The sequence below is a fragment of the Cnephaeus nilssonii genome (assembly GCF_951640355.1).
Source record: "Cnephaeus nilssonii genome assembly, chromosome: 4".
Taxonomy (NCBI): Eukaryota; Metazoa; Chordata; class Mammalia; order Chiroptera; family Vespertilionidae; genus Cnephaeus; species Cnephaeus nilssonii.
Window position 1 is genome coordinate 21,903,700 of NC_137075.1, and position 21,169 is coordinate 21,924,868.

General features: G+C 44.1%; 1 protein-coding gene and 1 pseudogene across 3 annotated transcripts in view; one reads left to right on the top strand and one right to left on the bottom strand.

The window, feature by feature from the left end:
* The window catches only part of PRORP (protein only RNase P catalytic subunit), a 153,275-nt gene that overhangs the window by 103,056 nt on the left and 29,050 nt on the right, over positions 1-21,169 (bottom strand). The gene's annotated exons all lie outside the window — the stretch shown is intronic.
* LOC307097535 (pleckstrin homology domain-containing family A member 3-like) lies at positions 85-7,318 on the top strand (annotated as a pseudogene). The gene is made up of 2 exons: positions 85-111; positions 6,615-7,318. The product of its transcript is annotated as a pleckstrin homology domain-containing family A member 3-like (transcript).

Here is a 21,169-nt window from a genome sequence, read left to right on the forward strand (position 1 = left end):
ACTGGATAAAATATAACAAAAAAGACTTAATGCATGGCTGAACTTGGGAAGAAAAAAAGAAAAAAAAAACTCCAAGTGCCAGAGATGAAGCCAGATCTGAAAATCAAAATGGTAAGGATAAGAACTGATGCTAATTTTATCCAGGAGAGAAGTAAAGAGGAAAAATGGAATGATCATTAGCAAACAGGGGCTTGGCTTTTGATATCACTATGGGAACTGGATAACTATCAACCTGGGGCCCAAATGAGGGAAGAAATTGGAAGTGAACTCCTGAACAAAGGAGGAATCTTTACAAATAAGCACATTGATGTCAGAACACAATACACCAGCATCTCTATCGCTTCCAGGGGTCTAAGTAGGAGGAAAAATAAATCCCTTAATAGGAAACTCCAGTCTTATGTCATAAATGGGTTTGGAGTACAAATTTAGATAAACTGTGCGAGACAAAAGCATCACGCTCCACCAAAAAATTATTGAAAACTGGTTCTCTTCTAGTAATATCTCTCGGGCACTTGACAGAAGCAAACACAAAACCTCTCTAGACACTACCAACAATTCAGGCAACAAAGGAACTGCACAGAAAGAGAAAGCCCCCTCTAAACTGTACTCACCAATAGAAAATGACAAAACCCAAGAGTAAACAATCTACCATGTGTGCGAGGCCTCTAACACAAGAGAAGGATTGAAGTCCAAAGAATTCGGGTTAAAAAAAAAAAAGAAAAATCAAAGAGACAATTTAAAATAAGTCTGTAAGAATAATTAAAATATAAAAGAAGAACCAGAACCATAAGACAGAGACATAAAAAACTGAAGAGGAAAATTTGTAAGAGAAGTTCTAAAATTAAAATTCTAAAATAAAACTAAATGAATGGGGAGGGGGCGGGGAGAATCCAAATGTTTATCATCTAGTAAATAAACAAATTGTGGTACATTCAAACACTGGGACACTACTCAGCAATGAACTACTGATATACATAACACAAATTCAAAAATATATTTGAAGCTAAATCTAATATATTGTAAAAACAAACATTATGTTAAGTGAAAGAAGACAACAATTACAGATATTATTCTATTTATATGAAATTTTTTTTAAATAAAGACAAAACTACAGAGACAGAGAGCAGATCAATAGTTGCTGTAGCAAAGGGTAAGAGCAAGGACTGACCTCAAAAGGGCATGATGAAACTTTTTGGGGTGATATAAGTATTCTAAAACTGAACTCTGGTGATGGTCACACAAGTGTATAAATTTTCTCAAAATCATTGAACTATATGCTTAAAATAGGTCATTTTCACGGCCTGTTAATTATTGAAATAATAGGGGAAATACCCCTAAGTGGATGGGTAGAAAGAATAGACATATCTAAAGTGAGAAGTAGTGAACTAGAGGATAGATCTGAAGAAGTTACCCAGAATGCAATTTGGAAAGATAAAGAGATGAAACTTATGAGAGAGAGAATAAGAGACATGGAGGAAAGTGTGAAAGGGCCCAACAAAGTCTAATAGTAATTTCAGAAGAAGCAATATTTGAAGATATATGGGCTGAGAATTATTCAGATTAATTTAAGATGTGAAACCCCAGACTCAAGAAGCTCAGTGAATCCCAAGTAGGAAAAATAATACATTCATATATACATATGAAGGTGAAACAGCAGAAGTGAAAAAATCTTAAGAGCAACAAGGAAAATAGAGGTGTTCTACAATGGGACAAAAATTGGACCGAAAGCAAATTCTTCAACAGAAGCTAAAATAGAAACCAGAAGACAATGGCTTACTATCTTCAAAGTGTTCAGGGAAAAAAAAAAAAAAGTGTTCAGGGAAAATACTAAAATTTATATAGTTAAACTATCTTTCAAGTAAACATTTTCAGACAAAGAATAAAACAGTTTACTGTTCTTATCCTGTCACTGAAAGAATGATATTCAGGAAGATGCCCAAAAGAAAGTATAGGATTTAATGAGAATGTGAGGGCTGGAGTTATATAGATGTGTGTGTCACTGGCATGCAGGTGGTAGAGAAAACCAGAAGAGTGGTTAAAAATGGACAAGAGTGGGTAGAGTAGGAGGAGAGGAAGGAAGCCATGGGAAACACCAGGAACTTAGGGGATAGGCAGAGGACATTTTTTTATTACTGTCTTCTTACTATAAAAGGATAAAACTCAGTTTTATCTATTAAGAAAGAGCAATGAGCTGTAAGGACAGAACAGCAAGAGATGCAAAGGGATCTGGAAATATATATATAAAGTTAAGAAAAAACAAAATCCAACAGCAAAATTAAATCTTCAGAATATACTAGAACATGGATTATTGTGAAATGCAGCACAAACTTTGACACGTTATATTAGGATGCAGAAGAAAAGAACAAAGAGAGAATGTTAAGAGAAAGAATGTTAATAGATATAAAGACCAAAGAATAGAGCTCCAACTGAAATCTCGTAAGGATGTTTCTAAGGAATAAATCAAAACAAACAGATGAGAACTAATCATTAAAAAAACCTAAAAACTTTCATAGGATAAAAAGAGCTATAGACTCATAAGATTCAGGTAAACTTAATTTAAAAAATCCGCCCTAACCGGTTTGGCTCAGTGGATAGAGAGTCAGCCTGCAAACTGAAGGGTCCCAGGTTCGATTCCGGTCAGGGGCATGTACGTTAGTTACGGGCACATCCCCAGTAGGAGGTGTGCAGGAGGCAGCTGATTGATGTTTCTCTCTCATCGATGTTTCTAACTCTCCCTTCCTTTCTGTAAAAAATCAATAAAATATATATTTTTTTAAAAAGAAAAAATCCACCTACTCCTCTTCCCCCAAATGTTTTAATTGTGAGGTTAAAGAAGAAAAATCCTATAATAACAAGAACCTTTACATTGTATTCCATATACCATGTAGGTCACAAAAATATGGAAAAACAAGAATTCTAAGGGCTTTCATGTATTAACTCTTTCTTTCAATGATAAAGGTAGATATTACCATTTCCCCCACTTTAACAGGTTAAGAAACTACTAGTAAAGCACAGAGAAGTCACATAACCAGAAAGTAGTAAGTTTAGAATCTGAAACCTAGAAATCTATCCTCTCATTCCACTATACCTCAGAACAAAAGTCAAGATGGGAAGCCCAAAGCCAGATCACAACACTACTATGTTTGAAGATGGTAGGAGCTGTCCTCACATGGGCCTGAACCACTTAGCACCTGCCTTCTTTCTGGACAGTACATATTAATAAGTTGTGGCCTATATTCAGAAGCAAAGCATGTCAATCAAGACTACTCTCCTTTCTTATAGGGTAGTTGCAAACAAGGGGAGAGAAATGCAAATGCCCTTCAGGAGGCCTTTTGTTGAGAAATCCTACTTGTTTTGATGTAGTGTCCTAGTTTATTTAGGAAGGGATATCCCTCCTTCTTCTGCTCCCCACCCTCAAAAAAAAAACACAAATAAGAAGTATTGGGATTTCACCTGAATAGAAGTCTAGTGAGGTATTGTTCAACTACAGGTCATAAACAATTAAAATAGAGTGCAACACACGCATTAAGAATAGTAATATTTTGTATATAAAACATTTTTTTCAGCTATAAAAATGGGATGTTATATAAAATGTATTTTGTACTTAAGTTGTGGTCAAAATTGTTTAAAAGCCACTGGTAATGAGACTCTGCCATATATACAAAATATGATTTTTCCCAGAAACATTAATATATTTTATCATCCTAATATATAAAAAGCCAGGGGCCATCACAATCTAAATGACCAGACAGATGACCAAACAGCGGGCTGTGTGAGGCGACCAGGCCGGCAAGGGGGTTAGTGAGGGACAACCAAACGACTGAACAGCAGGCTGCGTGGGGCAATCATGCCGGCAGGGGTGGCAGTTAGGGGCGATCGGGCTGGCAGGCAGAGGCGGTTAGGGGTAATCAGGCTGGCAGGGGGGGCAGTTAGGGGCGATCAGGCAGGCAGGCAGGCGAGCAATTAAGAGCCAGTGGTCCCAAATTGCGAGAGGGATGTCCAACTACCGGTTTAGGCCTGATCCCACAGGGATTCCTGTGGGATTGGGCCTAAACCAGCAGTCAGACATTCCCTGAGGGGTCCCAGATTGAAGAGGGTGCAGGCTTGGCTGAGTAGACCCCCTCTCCATGCATGAATTTTGTGCACTGAGCCTCTAGTCCTATATTAACCTTTTGCACTTGGATGTAGAGTGTGACTCGACACGGTTAGCATCGGTAGCAGCTCGAGAAAAAAGCAAGTGAGTGCAAAGGGTTAAAAGCCTAATATGCTAAGTGTCCATTCATCCAGTCTTCCATTCAACCAATCAAAGCATAATATGCTAATGATATGCTAAGGCCATTCAACTGCTCGCTATGACATGCACTGACCACCAGGGGGCAGACAGTCAACCGGTCAACCAATCGCTATGACGTGTAATGACCACCAGGGGGCAGATGCTCTGACCAGTAGGTTAGCTTGCTGCTGGGGTCTGGCTGATCGGACCTGAGCAAAACAGGCCAGACATGCCCTGGAGCACTCCCGTAGTCCCTCCCCAGCTGGCCAACCTCCCACATCTGACCCCAGCCCCGATCGTGCACCAGTGGGGTTCCTTGGCCTGGCCTGTGCCCTCTCACAATCCGGGACCCTGCAAGGGATGTCGGAGAGCTGGTTTCGCTCTGATCCCGCAGGCATAAAAGGCTAATATGCAAATCAACCAAATGGTGGAATGACCGGTCGCTATGATATGCACTGACCACCAGGTGGCAGACGCTCAACACAGGAGCTGCCAGCTGGTGGGGTGCACCACTCAGCCAGAAGCCAGGCTCACGGCTGGCAAGCACAGGGGCGGTGGTGGGAGACTCTCCCACCTCCGCGACAGTTGGACATCCCCCGAGGGCTCCCGGACTGAGAGAGGGCACAAGCCAAGCTGAGGGACACCCCCCGCGAGTGCATAAATTTTGTGCACTGGGCTTCTAGTGGGTCTATAATATTTACCATTTGAAAGTTTATTAAGGGGCCAGAACTTCAGTTCTAAGGATTAGCCCTACCACATATTAAGATATGTAATACAACTATAACAGGCAATCAAAATTGTATGGTCATGCACACCCTGGACATGCACCAAAGGGTCTTGGGTTCGATCCCCAGTCAAGGGCATATGCCTGGGTTACAGGTTCAATCCCTGGCCCTGGCTGACGATCATGAAGGAGGCAAAACAATTGATGTGTCTCTCTCTCTCTCACATCGATGTTTCTCTCTCCCCCTCCCCCACTCCCTTTCTCCCTTTGCACTCTTTCTAAAAAAAAAAAAAAAGAAAGAAAAGAAAATCAATGGGAAAAATATCCTCAGGTGAGGCTTAACCAAAAAAAATAAAATAAAATAAAAATAACATGGTCATGTACAGAGGTTAATGGATGAGAATAGAAAGTTAAGAAACAGATCCCAGTATTAATGGGAATTTGATATATGCTAAAAGTGGCATCCCAATGTGGTGGAGGGAAAATATGGGTTAAAAGGTACTGACATAACTGGGTAATTAGGTAGAGAAAATAATCAAGTGGGAACTACATATCTCATTTATACCAGAAAAAATTCCAAATGAATCAAAAATTTAATGGAAAACAACAAAAATAGAAGGGAGCAAAGGGAAGTTTTTTGTCTGTGAGTGTTCATTGTTTAATCTTATATAATAAAAGCCTAATATGCAAATCGAACGACCGACGGAACGACCGGTCCCTATAACGCGCACTGACCACCAACGCAGGAGCTGCCCCCAGCCCACAGGACCCAGGCCAGCCAAGGCAGGTGCCAGCAGGGCCTCCCCGGCGACTGCCCTGCCAGTTGCCCTGCAGAGGGAGGCAACCAGCAGCAGTGGCAGGGGGCGAGGCCGGCAAGCAGGTGGCGCCAGGCCGGCCAAGGCGGGTGCCAGCGGGGCCCCTCAATTGCCCTGCAGTTCGCCCCACAGATCGGCCCTGATCGCACACCAGGCCTAGAGACCCTACCCGTGTATGAATTTTGTGCACCAAGCCTCTAGTAATCTTATAATGGAAAAGACCTTTCTAAGTATGAAACCCAGGAGCCATAAGAAACAAGTATGATAAATGTGCCTATTTAAAAATGTGCACAGGAAAAAAAAAAGTTTTTTAAAAAAGGCCTCAGAAGATTGTAATTCAAATCACAATTTTTCAAATAAAGAGCTCCTACAAATCAATAAAAAAAATGGACAAGACAGAAGCAAGCAGTTAGCAGAAATCTATCTGGCTATAAATCTATGAAAAGATTACTTGACCTATCAAGAAAAATGTAGGAAAACAAACAGGGAGCAGAAAGGGAGCAGCTGGGACGAGGAAACTAGAGCAGGAGGATGGCCAAGACTCACCCAGAGATGTCTGAGCCCATGCTTCCTCCCGGTCCCCAAGCTCCACCTGCGGCCACCTCAGTCCAGGCCTCTATGGGCCTCCAGATACCAGGGTGCTCACGGGCTGAGGGGCTGAGGGCAGCTTGGTGTTAGCTAGGGCCACCTGGGGAGGGGTCGGCAGGGCTAGAAATGGCTGTCCAGGCTCCACGCTTACCCAATCACTGCGGCTGGAAGGCTGGTGCCAGACCAGCAAGTTGAGTAGTGCCAGGCTCCGAAGCATGGAAGAAGTCTGTACAAGTGGACCAACTATCTCACAGGTTGACAGCCTCAATGGTTTACTTTAAATAATGGAATCCTGTCCTACTATGATTCACAAGATGATGTTTGCAATGAGAGCAAAGGAAGTATAAAGATGGCAGTTTGTAAAATTAAAGTCCATTTGGCAGATGACACAAGAATGGAATTAATCATTCCAGGGGAGCAGCATTTCTACATGAAGGCAGTGAATGCAGCTGCAAAACAGAGGCGGCTGGTTGCTCTGAGGCGCTCCAAAGCCTGTTTGACTGATACTAGGACTAAAAAAGTAAATTAAGTGAAACCAGTGAATCTCTGAAAACCAAAATGTCTGCACTTGGCCTCTTCTGTGACCTAAATGCATAATGCATACAATTCAAGAATTTGTTCACCATGATGAAGATCATTTATCTCCCAGCATAGTGAACATGAATGAAGCCTCTTCTCTACTTAGTGCACATGTAATACATTTATCACAACGCTTGAGGAATATGCAAAGATAGCAAATGCTAAGTTTAAACCTGAGATGTTTCAGCTGTCCCATCCAGATTCCTTAGTTTCTCCTGTGTCATCCTTTCTGGTTCAAATGATGAAGCTGTCTACCAGCCAGCCTTTTCTTGCAGTTCAGAAAGCAGTAGCCACTCTGTAAAAGAACCGGTGTTTACACTTCACCCACTCTCCCAGTGAGCTGAAGAACCTACTCAGATACACCCCTTGTAATGATATTCCTCATTTATACCCAGATAGGTCTGTTCACTGTTCAAGAAATACACTTATCAGAGATTTGGCATCAGCAACCACTTCATGGCACCATCAACTGAACTCACAAGGTCCTGCTTCCTCTGAACTCCAGCACCAGGGTGAGGCTTTGGAAGACACAGACACATAAAAGGTGAAAATGGATTATCTGGCATCAAGACAGGAACTCAGGTGCGGCTTTCTCCCAGACAGAGGTGCTCGCAGGGATCATAATTCCTATTTTGGGACCTCCCTGGTCGCAGGGTTGACTGACAGCCATTTCTGTTTGACCCGCCCTGGAGACTCACTAAGACCCACAGCTCATCCAATTTACAACCCGACCCAAGCTGTGTGCAGTGGCTTTTGCATATGAATAACCTGTCCTTGCTCAGGCTAAAATGTCTCAAACAAGCTGCAGCTGGGTCAGGGAGCCCCAAACGTATCAATAAAAGGCCCAAGACCCTGCACCAGCACCAGCCTGCCTTGATTCATAGCTGAGCCTTGCCTGGTCACTTCCAAACCCCATACAGAAAGGAGAAATCTATAGATCTCTCTGTAGCTCCCCGCTGGGTGGCCCCAGGCAGTGGCTGACTTTGCACCTCCCTGGAGACCCAAGAGCCAGTGTACCCAGTGGTCAGTGTGAGACAATACCAGATTACAACTCTACATATTCATAAGCGACACACTCAAGAGGCACACTTAGAGAGCACCAAAGCCCCACTGAAGCAAGTCCTACTCCAGAGGGGTGTCTCCTGCACAGAAGCTCTCCCACTGTAGTCGCAGCTGGTTCTCACAGTCAATTGGCCTGGAGGTCAATTCCTCCCAGTGACACCAACACCAATCAAGGCTCAACTACAACAAGACTGTGCTCAAAGCCAATAAAGGGGTGCACCTAGAGTTCCCAGCTCAGGTGAATGGGGAGGCTGAGCAACTGGGCCCTATAGGACACCTACAAGACAAGGCCACTCATCAACTCTAGGAGACACAGCAGCTCTACGCATTACAGTAGGTCCTCGGGTTACGTTGGAGATCTGTTCCTATAGCGTGACTTAACGTGATTTTCGCCGTAAGTCGAAATCCACCTACATAAGCACCTACGTCACTAACATGGAGCACATACACAGCAGTAATGAAGTGAAACAGTAAAAAAAATTTAAAAGAAAGATAACGCCCTAACCGGTTTGGCTCAGTGGATAGAGCGTCGGCCTGCAGAGTGAAGGGTCCCAGGTTTGATTCCGGTCAAGGGCATGTACCTTGGTTGTGGGCACATCCCAAGTAGGGCGTGTATAGGAGGCAGCTAATGGTTGTTTCTCTCTCATCGATGTTTCTAACTCTCTATCCCTCTCCCTTCCTCTCTGTAAAAATCAATAAAATATTTTTTTAAAAAAATAAAGAAAAATAACAATTCCTGATCTTTCCTTGTGGTAAATAAATAATAGAAAACATAGAGCACATATGTACCTATGTCAAAATGACGGAACTTTTTTTTTTATATAAATAAATGGGAGATGGCGTCGTAACCAACCAGTCCGACGTAACCCAAGGACTGCCTGTACATAGAAACCAACATAGGGAAGCAGCCAAAATGCGGAGACAAAGAAACATGTTGTTACAAATGAAAGAAATGGAAGAAAATAAATTACTGGATACGGAGTTCAAAATCACAGACAGTTATAAGGTTACTCAAGAATCTTCTAGAAACACCAATAAGAAAGGATATATGCACCCCTATGTTCATAGCAGCACAATTCATCATAGCTAAGATTTGAAAACAACCTAAGTACCCATCAGCAGATGAGTGGGTTAAAAAACTAAGGTTCATCTACACAATGGAATACTATGCTGCTGTAAAATAGAAGGAACTCTTACCATTTGCAATAGCATGGATGGACCTGGAGAGCATTAATTATGCTAAGCAAAATAAGCCAGTGGGAGAAAGATAAATAGCACATGATCTCACTCATTTGTGGAATATAATGAACAACAAAAACTGATGCACAAAATTAGATCCAGAGACATAGAATCATCGAACAGATCATCCAACCTCAGAGGGAAGGCTGGGGTGGGCTGGGGGTTAGAAATCAACCAAAGGACTTGTATGCATGCATATAAGAATAACCCATGGACACAGACAGTAGGGGAGTGAGGGCATGTGCTATGGGGGGAGAGGAGAGAATGGCAGGGAGAGGTCAATGGGGGAAAAAGGAGACATATGTGATACTTTAAACAATATAGAATTAAAACAAAAAAATCTTCTAGAAACCTCAAAGGGACTTAGTGAGACTTGCGAGGATCTTAGTGAGAATGCCAAAAATGGCAAAGGACCAGTCAGAAATTAAGCATACACTGACTGAAATAAAGAATAATATACAGGGATTCAACAGTAGAGTAGAGGATACCTAGAATTAAATCAATGAATTGAAATATGAGGAAGCAAAAAACACCCAATCAGAAGAGCAAAAAGAAGTAAGAATCAAAAAATATGAAGATAGTATAAGGAGCCTTTGGGACAACTTCAAGCATACAAATATCTATTTGAAGAAATAATGACAGAAAACTTCCCCTACCTGGTAAAAGAAGTAGATTTACAAGTCCAGGAAGCACAGAGATTCAAAGCAAGAACCCAAAGAGACCCTCACCAAGACACATCATTAAAATGCCAAGAACTAAAGATAAAGAATCTTAAAAGCAGCAAGAGAAAAGCATTTACTTACCTACAAGGGAATTCCCATACGATTGTCAGCTAATCTCTCAACAGAAACTATGCAGGCCAGAGGAAGTGGCAAGAAATATTCAAAGTGATGAATAGCAAGGACCTACAACCAAGATTACTCTACCCAGCAAAGCTCTCATTTAGAACTGAAGATCAGATAAAGAGCTTCACAGACACAGAAAAGCTAAAGGAGTTAATCACCACCAAACCAGTATTATATGAAATGCTAAAGGGTATTCTTTAAGAAGAAGAAAAAAAAGATAAAAATATGAACAATAAAAATGGTAATAAATACATATCTATCAAAAATGCAATCTAAAAATCAAACAAATAAAAAATCTAATGAACAGAATAAACTGGTGAATGGAATGGAATCAGAGGCATGGAAATGGTGCAGATTGATGATTCTCAGAAGAAAGGGGGGCAGGAGAGGAGATTAAACAAAGATCTTACATGCACATATGCATTACATATGGACACAGACGATAGGGTGGCGCAGGCCTAGGTTGGGGTGGGAACCAGGTAGAGGGGAACAATGGGGGGAAAAAAGAAGGACATCTGTAATAATCCCATCTAATAAAGAGGGAATATGCTAATTGACCCTCACGCTGTTGCAAAGATGGCAGCGCCCACACCAATAAGGAGGAAATATGCTGACTGCCCCACCCTCAAAGATGGCGACGCCCAGTCCCTCAGCCCCACCGGGGCAGCAGGTGCACAGCAAGGCCAGGCCCGCCCCAGGCGGGCCCAGCCGCTCTGTGCGCCTGCCTCCAGAGTCCCCCTGTCCCCTCAGCCCCTCAGCTGCTCAGGCCGGCCCAAGGTGCAGGCAACCATGGCCGCCAAGGCTTGTGCTGCTGGCAGTGGCAGCAGCAGAGGTGTGATGGGGAGTCACCTTGCCCTGATCGCCAGGTCGCCTCCCGCCCCTGAGGGCTCCTGGACTGTGAGAGGAGGCAGGCCAGGCTGAGGGACCCCCCACTCCAGTGCATGAATTTTCATGCACCGGGCTTCTAGTCTTAACAATAAAGATTAAAAAACACTAGAATAAAGTAAAATAAAAAAGAAGTTAAAAGGTCGAGAGAGAGAGTCCTTAAAATAGAAAACAGGCAGAAAAGATTTAATATATGACTTATTAGACGCCAAAAAGGAGAAAAAACAAAGCAAAGGAACAGGACTAATGTTTATAACTATAATCCAAGAACTTTGTGTAAATAAGAGAAAAATGGTAAAAACTGACCTGAAATGATCAACTTAGCAAAACTGTTGGACATTAGGGAAAAATAAAAAATCATTAAGCCAATCTATAATAATGAAAGCATAATATGCTAATTAGACCAGACATCGGGACATCCTTCCAGACGAAGCTGTCGCAGCGGGGGCCAAGGCACAGGCAGTTAGGGACAATCAGAGAGTCAGGCTAGTGGTTAGGGGTGATCAGGCAGGCAGGCAGAAAGGTTAGGGGCAATTAGGCAGACAGGCAGGGGAGCAGTTAGGAACCAGCGGTCCCAGATTGCAAGAGGAATGTCCGACTGCCAGTTTAGGCCCGATCCCTGCGGAACATCCCCCAAGAGGTCCCGAATTGCAAGAGGGTGCAGGCTGGGCTGAGGGATGCCCCCCCACACACACACAAATTTCATGCACCAAGCCTCTAGTAAATAAATAAATGAATAAATCAGAAAGTAAACACTTACTTTCCAAATAGGGGGCAGAAAGTATTGGAGAAAATTTTAACACTATATATGGATGGAACCTAACTACAAACCCTCAAAGAGAATTGCAATTACAAGAGGGTTGCCCAAGGCTCTTTTTAAGAATCTTTATAAATTTTTCATTGTTTATCCTCAAAAGTGGCCAAACAAAAAATGTTTCCCTTAACAATAAATTTGGATACCATATTATCCTCATCAGATACATGCACAGCCCTCAGCTGTGAGGATACTAAAGGAGCCTGAACTGACCACCACCTATCTGTGTTTGCATTTTCTCTGCATTAGCTTATATACTTTTGATCAGTTGCCTCACTTTTCTGGACCTCAGGTTCCTGAGAAATGAAGTGGGGCTACTTCAAAGGGCTGTCGCAAGGATTCAATAAAATTAAGTGATTTGACCACAATAAGACCATACCTCAAAAGTCTCTTCATGTGCTAAATTTAGGTAAGTAGTAATAATGGTACAAATTTTACCAGTAGCTTGTCACTATTTATAACTCTTTGGGTTTTAAAACAGACATCAGCAAAACAACTTTCTCTGCTTCCTGTTCCTCATACAGTGGTAGAGTAGATGGATCCCTGTAAGTACCAATAATCTAACTGCCTCCACAGGTGTAAAAAAAAAATCACATCTACATTTCATTTGTTCCCAGGTTGTTCTGATTTAGGAGCCAAAGAGACTATTCGGCCCATCCCCTTCAAAAGGGCTCTAGATTGAATAGATTCTCTCGCCTTTGCAGTTCACACATACAGAGGATTCATAAATCAAATGTTCTCTGCAGGGGATTCCTGTAGGACACCCTTGTAGATTACTTTCTGCTTTACAACGTGCATATATGTTCTGATTCTATCCTCAAAACAATCAGGTGAGAAAACCGAGATGCAGAGAGAAAAAAGACCAAATTAATGCCTACAGAAAAAATACAGATCCTCTATTTCTGACTCCTACTTAACTGATTACTTCATTGAGTTGAATGAGCTATCTATCTATAATAATAATAAAGCGTAATATGCTAATTAGACCAGACGTCCTTCTGGACGAAGCCGGGACTGTGAGGGGAGCCTGGGTCCTGGGTGCCAGAGGAGAGCTGGTGCCAGCATCTAGAGGAAGGAAGGCCTACTCTTGCACAGATTTTGTGCATCAGCCTCTAGTCCTAATATATAAAAACCCATGGTCTGTATCATCCAAAATGACCAAAGGCTCGACCAAGCGGAAGTCAGTGCTGGGTTGCCGTGGCGACCCAGCACTGACTGCCACTACTGCGGGCGCCCCAACCCAGCACTGACTGCTGAGGGGGCTGTGGATCAGGCCCGAACAGAGGCCTGAAGAGAGAAGCAGGGTGTGATCCGTAGCCTCCGTGGCAGCTGTTGATCAGCTTGCCTCTCTCTTTGGCTCCAGACCTAGCCAGCAGCCACACCTCTCTTTCTCTTGGGCCTCTGCTGGGGCTGCTGATCAGCCCTGCTGATAGGCCCAGAGATGCTGACTGGCACAGAAACCGACCATTCAGAACCAAATCTGGGTGAAGTGTGAGGAGTCAATGGCCGCATAGGAGGCGGAGCTTTTGACACTGGCATAGAAACCGACCAATCAGAACCAAATCTGGGTGAAGGGCAAGGAGCCAATGGCTGCCCAGGAGGCGGAGTTTTTGACCCTGACTGGCATAAAAACTGACCAATCAAAACCTAATCTGGGTGAACTGCAAATGCAGAACCTAAGGTGGGGGCTGAGGAGGGGTTTTAAGGGCAACAGCTGTTTGGTGTAAAGTGTAAGAAAGCGGTTCAATATTTTAACCCTTTGCACTCGCTTGCTTTTTTCTCGAGCTGCTACTGATGCTAACCATGTCGAGTCACACTCGACATCCGAGTGCAAAAGGTTAATGACTGGTTTGGCATATGGCTGGCTATCAGTCCAGATATAGGGATTATGTATTTTTGTCTGCCAAGAGCATCTCCTCCTGCTGAAAAAGGCTTCCCCCACCCCCATTAAGCAATCCTATCCTATATAACCTATCTATATGAATAAAAGGGTAATATGCTAATTAGATCAGGCTGACCGGCCGTCTTCCGGATGTCCAACTTCCTTCCGGACAAAGCCATGGTGGTGGGGGCCAAGGCAGAGAGGGCAGTTGGGGGTGATCAGGCCGGCAAGGGAGGGCAGTTAGGGGTGATCAGGCAGGCAGGCAGAGGCAGTTAGGAGCGATCAGGCAGGCAGGCAGAGGTTAGGGGCAATCAGGCAGGCAGGCAGAAGGGTTAGGAGCAATCAGACAGGCAGGCAGAGGCAGTTAGGGGCGATCAGGCAGGCAGGCAGGTGAGCAGTTAGGAACCAGTGATCCCAGATTGCAAGAGGGATGTCCAATTGGACAGGGTACAGGCTAGGCTGAGGGAATCCCCCCCATGCATGAATTTCATGCACTGGGCCACTAGTCTACACTAATAAAAGAGAAAGACTGTACCTTCACAACGCCCACCAGCCAATCAGGAGTGAGTATGCAAATTAACCCAACAAAGATGGCGGGTTAATTTGCATACACAGGCGCCCAGTGGCCGGGTGCATTTTGTACTGCCCCAGCCGCTCCCAGCCTCTGGGCAACGTGGGAAGGAGAAAAGGCAGCTCCAGGCGGAGCAAAGGCAGAAAGGCGGCTCCGGGCCAGAGCAAAAGCTGTGCTGGCAGCCAGGGTAAGGAAGGCCCATTCTGCACGAATCTTCGTGCATCAGGCGTCTAGTATATATATAAAAGCCTAAGCAACTGTAACAACCAGTCAACCGAACAACCAGTTGCTTGATGTGCACGGACCACCAGGGGCAGACGCTCAATACAGGAGCTGCCCCCTGGTGGTCAGTGCACTCCCATAGCCAACCTCCTGTGACCAGCCAACCGCCCGCGGTCCCTCTCCCCGGCCAGCTGGCCCCAATCGCTGGCCAGGCCAAGTGACCCCACCCATGCACAAATTCGTGCACTGGGCCTCTAGTTTATTTATAAAACAGAAGAAGTAATTTATCAGTTGTATCTGCAAAAGCTATCAAAATTTACAATTTTCTCATAGCAATGAAGCAATATTTACTGTCATCTATCTCAATTTTATTGCTAATTTATAAAGAAAATAGTTTGGATTGTCTTTTTGTCCTCTTTTAATGAAAAAAAAAAACAAGAATAGAAAACGGATAACAGAGGTGGATAATTTTTTAATTCTTGGAAATTCTAAGATAAGCAATACTAAATCTGACTCATGTTAAGTAAGCATATAGTTAATCTTTGTGCTTCACAGTATAAGAAAGTAGCCTATGGAAGCTGTCCAGATGGAAGGCATAACGGAAATGGGAAGTGATTTTACTCTGAAAAAAATCCAAACAGTGAAAGAGTCAAACAGTAAATAGGAGGCAAGACTACTGAGGTACAAATCTTGGGGATATCCCAGTAACAGTCATTAGCTCAAATGACGTTTCTTGTACATCTCATCAGTGATTTTCCCTCCCTTGTCTAACTTAAACAAATATTGAATAACTTACGAACAACGCACTACTGTAAGGTGAGTCATTCTACCAGTAATCAATGAGATTAAGGGAAATTCTATTTTCCTGTAAACTCTGACATAGTTTGCAACTGTTTTATTGTTCCTGCTAGCAATTACTGCTTATTCATGTTAGCACACCTTTTCTTCTGCTGCCATTAATTAGGCAAGTATCAGCAAGCTAAATGTTAAGCACTCTCCCACCCTCAAAAAACATGGTGACAGGAGAAGATTTGACTTTGGGTAATGGACACAAAATGCAATATACAAATCTTGTAACACAGAAACCCACACCTGAAATTTATATGATATTAGCCAATGTCACCCCAATAAATTTAATACAAAAGAAAAAAAACATACATCAGACTAATAAGGAGGTAGAATTACTAGTAAGTGTAAACAGCATCTGTAATAGAATCCAAAGATCTGGGTTTGCAATCAGCCTTTATGACTTAAACTGTGTGGCTCTGGCAAGTCACTGAACTTCTCTGAGCCTCAGTTTCCTCATTTGTAAAGTATATAAAATATACTTTGTAACTATAATGATTAAACAATTAAATAAATGGTAGCTATGACATAAGAAATGTAAAATGAATGGCAATGTATAAATAACATTTATTGCACACCTACTGGATGTCAAGCATTGTGAAAAATACAAAGAAGGGAGCTCTACCCCTCAATCAGTGCATAATGTAGGTGAAAAGACAAAAGATGCCGATGTGAAAAACTAAGCACAAAACAAGAACACATGGTACAGATTAATAGGCAAGTGTGTGCCAGGGTTAATAAATGCTACAAGTTCAAAGGAAGAAAAGATAAACAGACGATAGAAGTCAGGGAAGACTATGTGACAGAAAACAGACTTGAGAAAGCCTTGATGAAAAAACAGGATTTGGAAACAGGAGTACAGAGTAGATAAAGGGGAAAAGCAGTCCAGAGTCAGTGAAGAGCCAAATCTAGCTGAAGTAGATGTGTGTAGAGGAGAGTATTAAAAGATGAGGCCCTGGGTCCCGGGTCCGGGTGAGGCCATGGGCCCCTGGATCCGGGTGAGCCTGGGTCCCGGGTCCGGGTGAGGCCGTGGGCCCCTGGATCCAGGTGAGGCCACGCGACCCGGGGTCTGGGAGAGGCCACGCGCCCCTGGGTCCGGGTGAGGCCACGTGCCCCTGGGTCCGGGCGAGGCCGTGTGCCCCTGGATCCGGGTGAGGCTGGGTCCCGGGTCCGGGTGAGGCCGTGTGCCCCTGGATCCGGGTGAGGCTGGGTCCCAGGCCCGGGAGAGGCCACACGCCCCTGGGTCCGGGTGAGGCCATGCGCCCCTGGGTTCAGGTGAAGCTGAATCCTGGGTCTTGGCGAGGCCGTGTGCCCCTGGATCCGGGTGAGCCTGGGTCCCGGGTCCGGGTGAGGCCGTGGGCCTCTGGATCCGGGTGAGCCTGGGTCCCGGGTCCGGGTGAGGCCGTGGGCCCCTGGATCCGGGTGAGGCCACGCGACCCGGGGGTCTGGGAGAGGCCATGCGCCCCTGGGTCCGGGTGAGGCCACGTGCCCCTGGGTCCGGGGGAAGCTAGATCCCGGGTCCGGGCGAGGCCGTGTGCCCCTAGATCCGGGTGAGGCTGGGATCCAGGCCCGGGAGAGGCCACGCGCCCCTGGGTCCGGGTGAGGCCATGCGCCCCTGGGTCCAGGTGAAGCTGAATCCTGGGTCTGGGCGAGGCCGTGTGCCCCTGGATCCGGGTGAGGCTGGGTCCCGGGTCCGGGTGAGGCCGTGGGCCCCTGGATCCGGGTGAAGCCGTGCCCCTGGGTCCGGCCGAGACCAAACCAGAGGGAGTCTGACCTGCATTACCACCATTTGTCCACCATCCAGAGCTGAGGGGTCAGTGCCGACACGTGCTCATAAGGAACTGGTGGACATTGATATTGGGTCTCAAAAGAACTGTTGGTCCAGAAAGAAACTCACTACAGACTGATTCATTTGCCTGTCAGCATAACTATTATTGCTCGTCGCACATTCAATTCTTATAAGTATATCTCTAGTGACACATGATCTTGCTCATCTAGGGGAAATGATGAACAACATAGACTGATGAACAAGAACAGAACCAGAAACAAGGAGGCATCGATCGGACTATCGGGCCTCAGAGGGAGGATAGGGGAGGGTGGGGGGAGGGGGGAGAGATCAACCAAAGGTCTTGTGTGCATGCATATGAGCCTAACCAATGGTTAAGTTCAACAGGGGGTTGGGGCATCCATGGGGAGGGGTGTGGGATGGGAATGGGGGGATGAGGACAAATATGTGACACCTTAATCAATAAAGAAATTAAAAAAAAAAAAAGATGAGGCTTGAAAATCAGGTTGTAGAGAAACTGTGAAGAAGTTACTTTCAGGGCAGGAATGGAAAACTGCAGATTTTGGGACAAGAGAATAATGTAATTAAATCAGTGTTTTGAAAAGACTGATGTGGCAATAGTGTGAAGAAAAAAGATGGAAGAAGAGTGTAGATGTAACCCACCCTACCATTCTTTTGACATTGTTTCTGTAAATGCTGACTCTAATATGTAACTTGCAGATAAAGAGCATGTTTGTATAAGAATTCTAGGAACTAACTTCAAAAGGTACAGACTCCAACCTCCAGTCATCCCAGCTCTGGGAGATTTGCTGACCTTCAATCATAAAACCAGGATGACGAAGACCAGGAGGACAAAAACCAAGATGACGCACAACACCATCACTTGACCACTTTCAAAGTCCTTATTAGAAAAGACTCTGCTGGTGTGCATGGAGAAATTTTTAACCCCCTCCCTTTGATCTCTTTGTTGTTTTCCCTCTCCCTCCTTATAAACCTCTGCCTGCACTGAGATGTTAAGATGGTCTTTAGGATGAGAGTCTCCTACCCTCATCTTATTAGCTGTGGGCTCTTGAATAAATCATTTTTCCTTACACCACCACCTGCCTCTTGAGTATTGGTTTTCAAAGCAGCAGTACAACCAATGGGAGTAGTGGAGACAGAACAACAGAGGCAGAATTGAGAAAGGCTGCACAATAAGGTTAGATACTGATACCACACAAAGTTTAAGGATAAAAGAGGAGTCAAAATCAGTTTATTTCTTTCAAGCTCTTTTTTAAAAAATGTTTTTGTTTTTTTTTTGAGAGAGAGAGGAAAACATTGATGGGGTTGCCTCCCATATACACCCAGACCTGGACCAAACCCACAATTTGGGCCTGTGCCCTGACAGAGAATTGAATTGGTGACCTTTTAGTGCATGGGACGATGCTCAACAAGCCATTCCAGCCAGGGCAAAAAAATCAGTTTTAATTTCTCCAATCTGAGTGGCAAAGAAGAAAAAAAAAAAAAAAAGAAACTCAGTGGTATGTGATCGAAGGCTAGAATTTGTTTTTGACAAGTTGAATTTAAGTTCATGATGGAATATTCACACAGAAATGTCTTACAAGCAATTGGTTACACTGATCTGGCATTTAAAAGAGTAACCAGGATTAAAGAAAACTTGGGAGTCACTTGGACAAGCAAGAACTAGAGCTGAGGAAAAAAGTCCCATTAGGAACACAGCTCTGGGTCCTCTTCCATGAGAAAAATTATACACCCTCACCACAGGGAAATGGTTCTTTCCTCTAGTGAGGAGAGGACCAGGAGTCCAGGAGAGCCTAATATTCATAAAAGTCCTCTTAAAGGAGGCATGAAGATTGTGGTATAAGTCTTTGTGAACAGTGGTGTCAACCTAGATATAAAAGATCTGTGATGCAATGTGACTTAAGATGAAGAGATCCTACCTTGGATGCACACTGCCACTCACTGCTCAGGAACTCGAGGGGCCTAGGAGAACTGCTGAAATTCACTGCACCTGCTTCTGCTCTGGCCATGTTCTAATAAATTTTGGTGTCCTGAGCTATCTAAACTTGGTATTTAATACAATTTTACCTTATATGTACATGTCATGTCTACTTACCAGGCTATAACCCACCTAAAACAAGGCTGCACATATACTTACACAAAAATTTACTAAAACTTCTGGGAGTTCAGCATCCTATCCTATCTAATAAAGAGGGAATATGCTAACTGATCATCATCACGCCCTAACAAAGATGGCGGCACCCACAGCCAATAAGGAGGGAATATGCTAATTGACTGCCACACCCTCAAAGATGGCGGCGCCCACAGCCACAAGATGGCAGTGCCCAGGCCCCTCAGCACTGCCGGGGCGGCAGGCATGCAGCGAGCCTGCCTCTGGAGTCCCCCAGTCCCCTCAGCCCCGCAGCCGCCCAGGACCGGCCTGAGGCACAGGCAAGTCTCGAATGGCAGCTGCCCAGCCGCCCGGGGCCGCCGAGGCTCAGGTAACCAGGGCCGGCCAAGGCTTGCACTGCTGGCAGTGGCAGCAGCAGAGGAGTGATGGGGGCACAGCCTTCCCCTGACCACTGGATCACCACCTGCCACTGAGGGCTCCTGGACTGTGAGAGGGGGCAGCCAGGCTGAGGGACCCCCCCGTCCAGCACATGAATTTTCATGCACCGGGCCTCTAGTGGAACAATATCTGGAAACCAACAGGGTTAATCACAAAACAAGAAAGAGAAGAATTATGGCCCTTTCCTCTTCCCCCCAAGTCCATTATCATTATTTTACTAGTATTTATAAGGATATTCTACTATAAAAGTTTTATCCTAATACAACAGTGATAAATTAAAGATTTAAAAACTAATTTAGCTTCACTGGTGCCATAGTTGACAAGGGAACATGAATGCAGTACTTTGGATCTGATCATTCAGCTGTGCTAGTTCTGAAAGTGATTTTTCAGGTTATTTTGGTACTTAATGATAATCAGTTCCTTATAAATATCAAATATTATGTTGTACACCTTAAACTAATACAATGTTATATGTCAATTATATCTCAATAAAACTGAAAAACTGGTGTTTAAATCAGCTGTGTAGGTAACTCAATCCATACACATTCCACTCTTCCAATTATAATTCTCCAAAAGAAAAGCCAGCAACCCAAAGGCAGGAAATTACATTTTACTTCCCTGCAGCTGCTTCACAGCTGAGAGAAATGCAAAAACAAAGAGGAAATGCGCCTGGAGATCTTATTAACAAAGAGTGGAAATCCCCTTACTCCACATCTCCCAATTAGCACTGCTGAGGACATAGGCTCTCAGGTCCAAATTTCTCTTCATGGAAGGCCTGACCACACCACAATTGGTCTATAATTGCCACTTGCATCAAAGGCAGGAGTAGAAGCACACTGGAGCATTCCAGGTTGTCACTTTAGCTATAGTTCTCACTACATAATGGATTAACATGTATAGGATTTTTTTTCAATCCAGAACTAATGTTAATATCCCTTTTGCAAAGGAAAAGCAATGCAGTTCAATATAAAATCTCTCTCCAGCTCTTAATCTAAAGTTCATCTCTCATGCATTTCATAATCAGAAACAGTAATAAATTACCATGTGCAAATGACATAACAATTTTCAGTATTTTTAAAAAATATGTTTATTGACTTCAGAGAGGAAGGGAGAGGGAGAGATAGAAACATCAATGATGAGAGAGAATCACTGATCAGCTGCCTCCTGCACACCCCACACCGGGGATCAAGCCAGCAACCCAGGCATGTGCCCTGACTGGGAATCGAACTGTGACTTCTTGGTTCATATGTCGATGCTCAACTACTGAGCCATAAATGCGGGACCAATTTGCAGCATTTTAAAATTATTTGATTAAAGAAGGGGTCTTTCACTTTCTACAGTGACATTTCTGAACTACTTTTGTCTTTTATAATGAATACTAGAGGCCCTATGCACCGCCATTGCGCTCACCAGTCTTAAGCTGAACTTCTGGCTGAGTGGAGCTCCCCCTATGGGAGCACACTGACCAC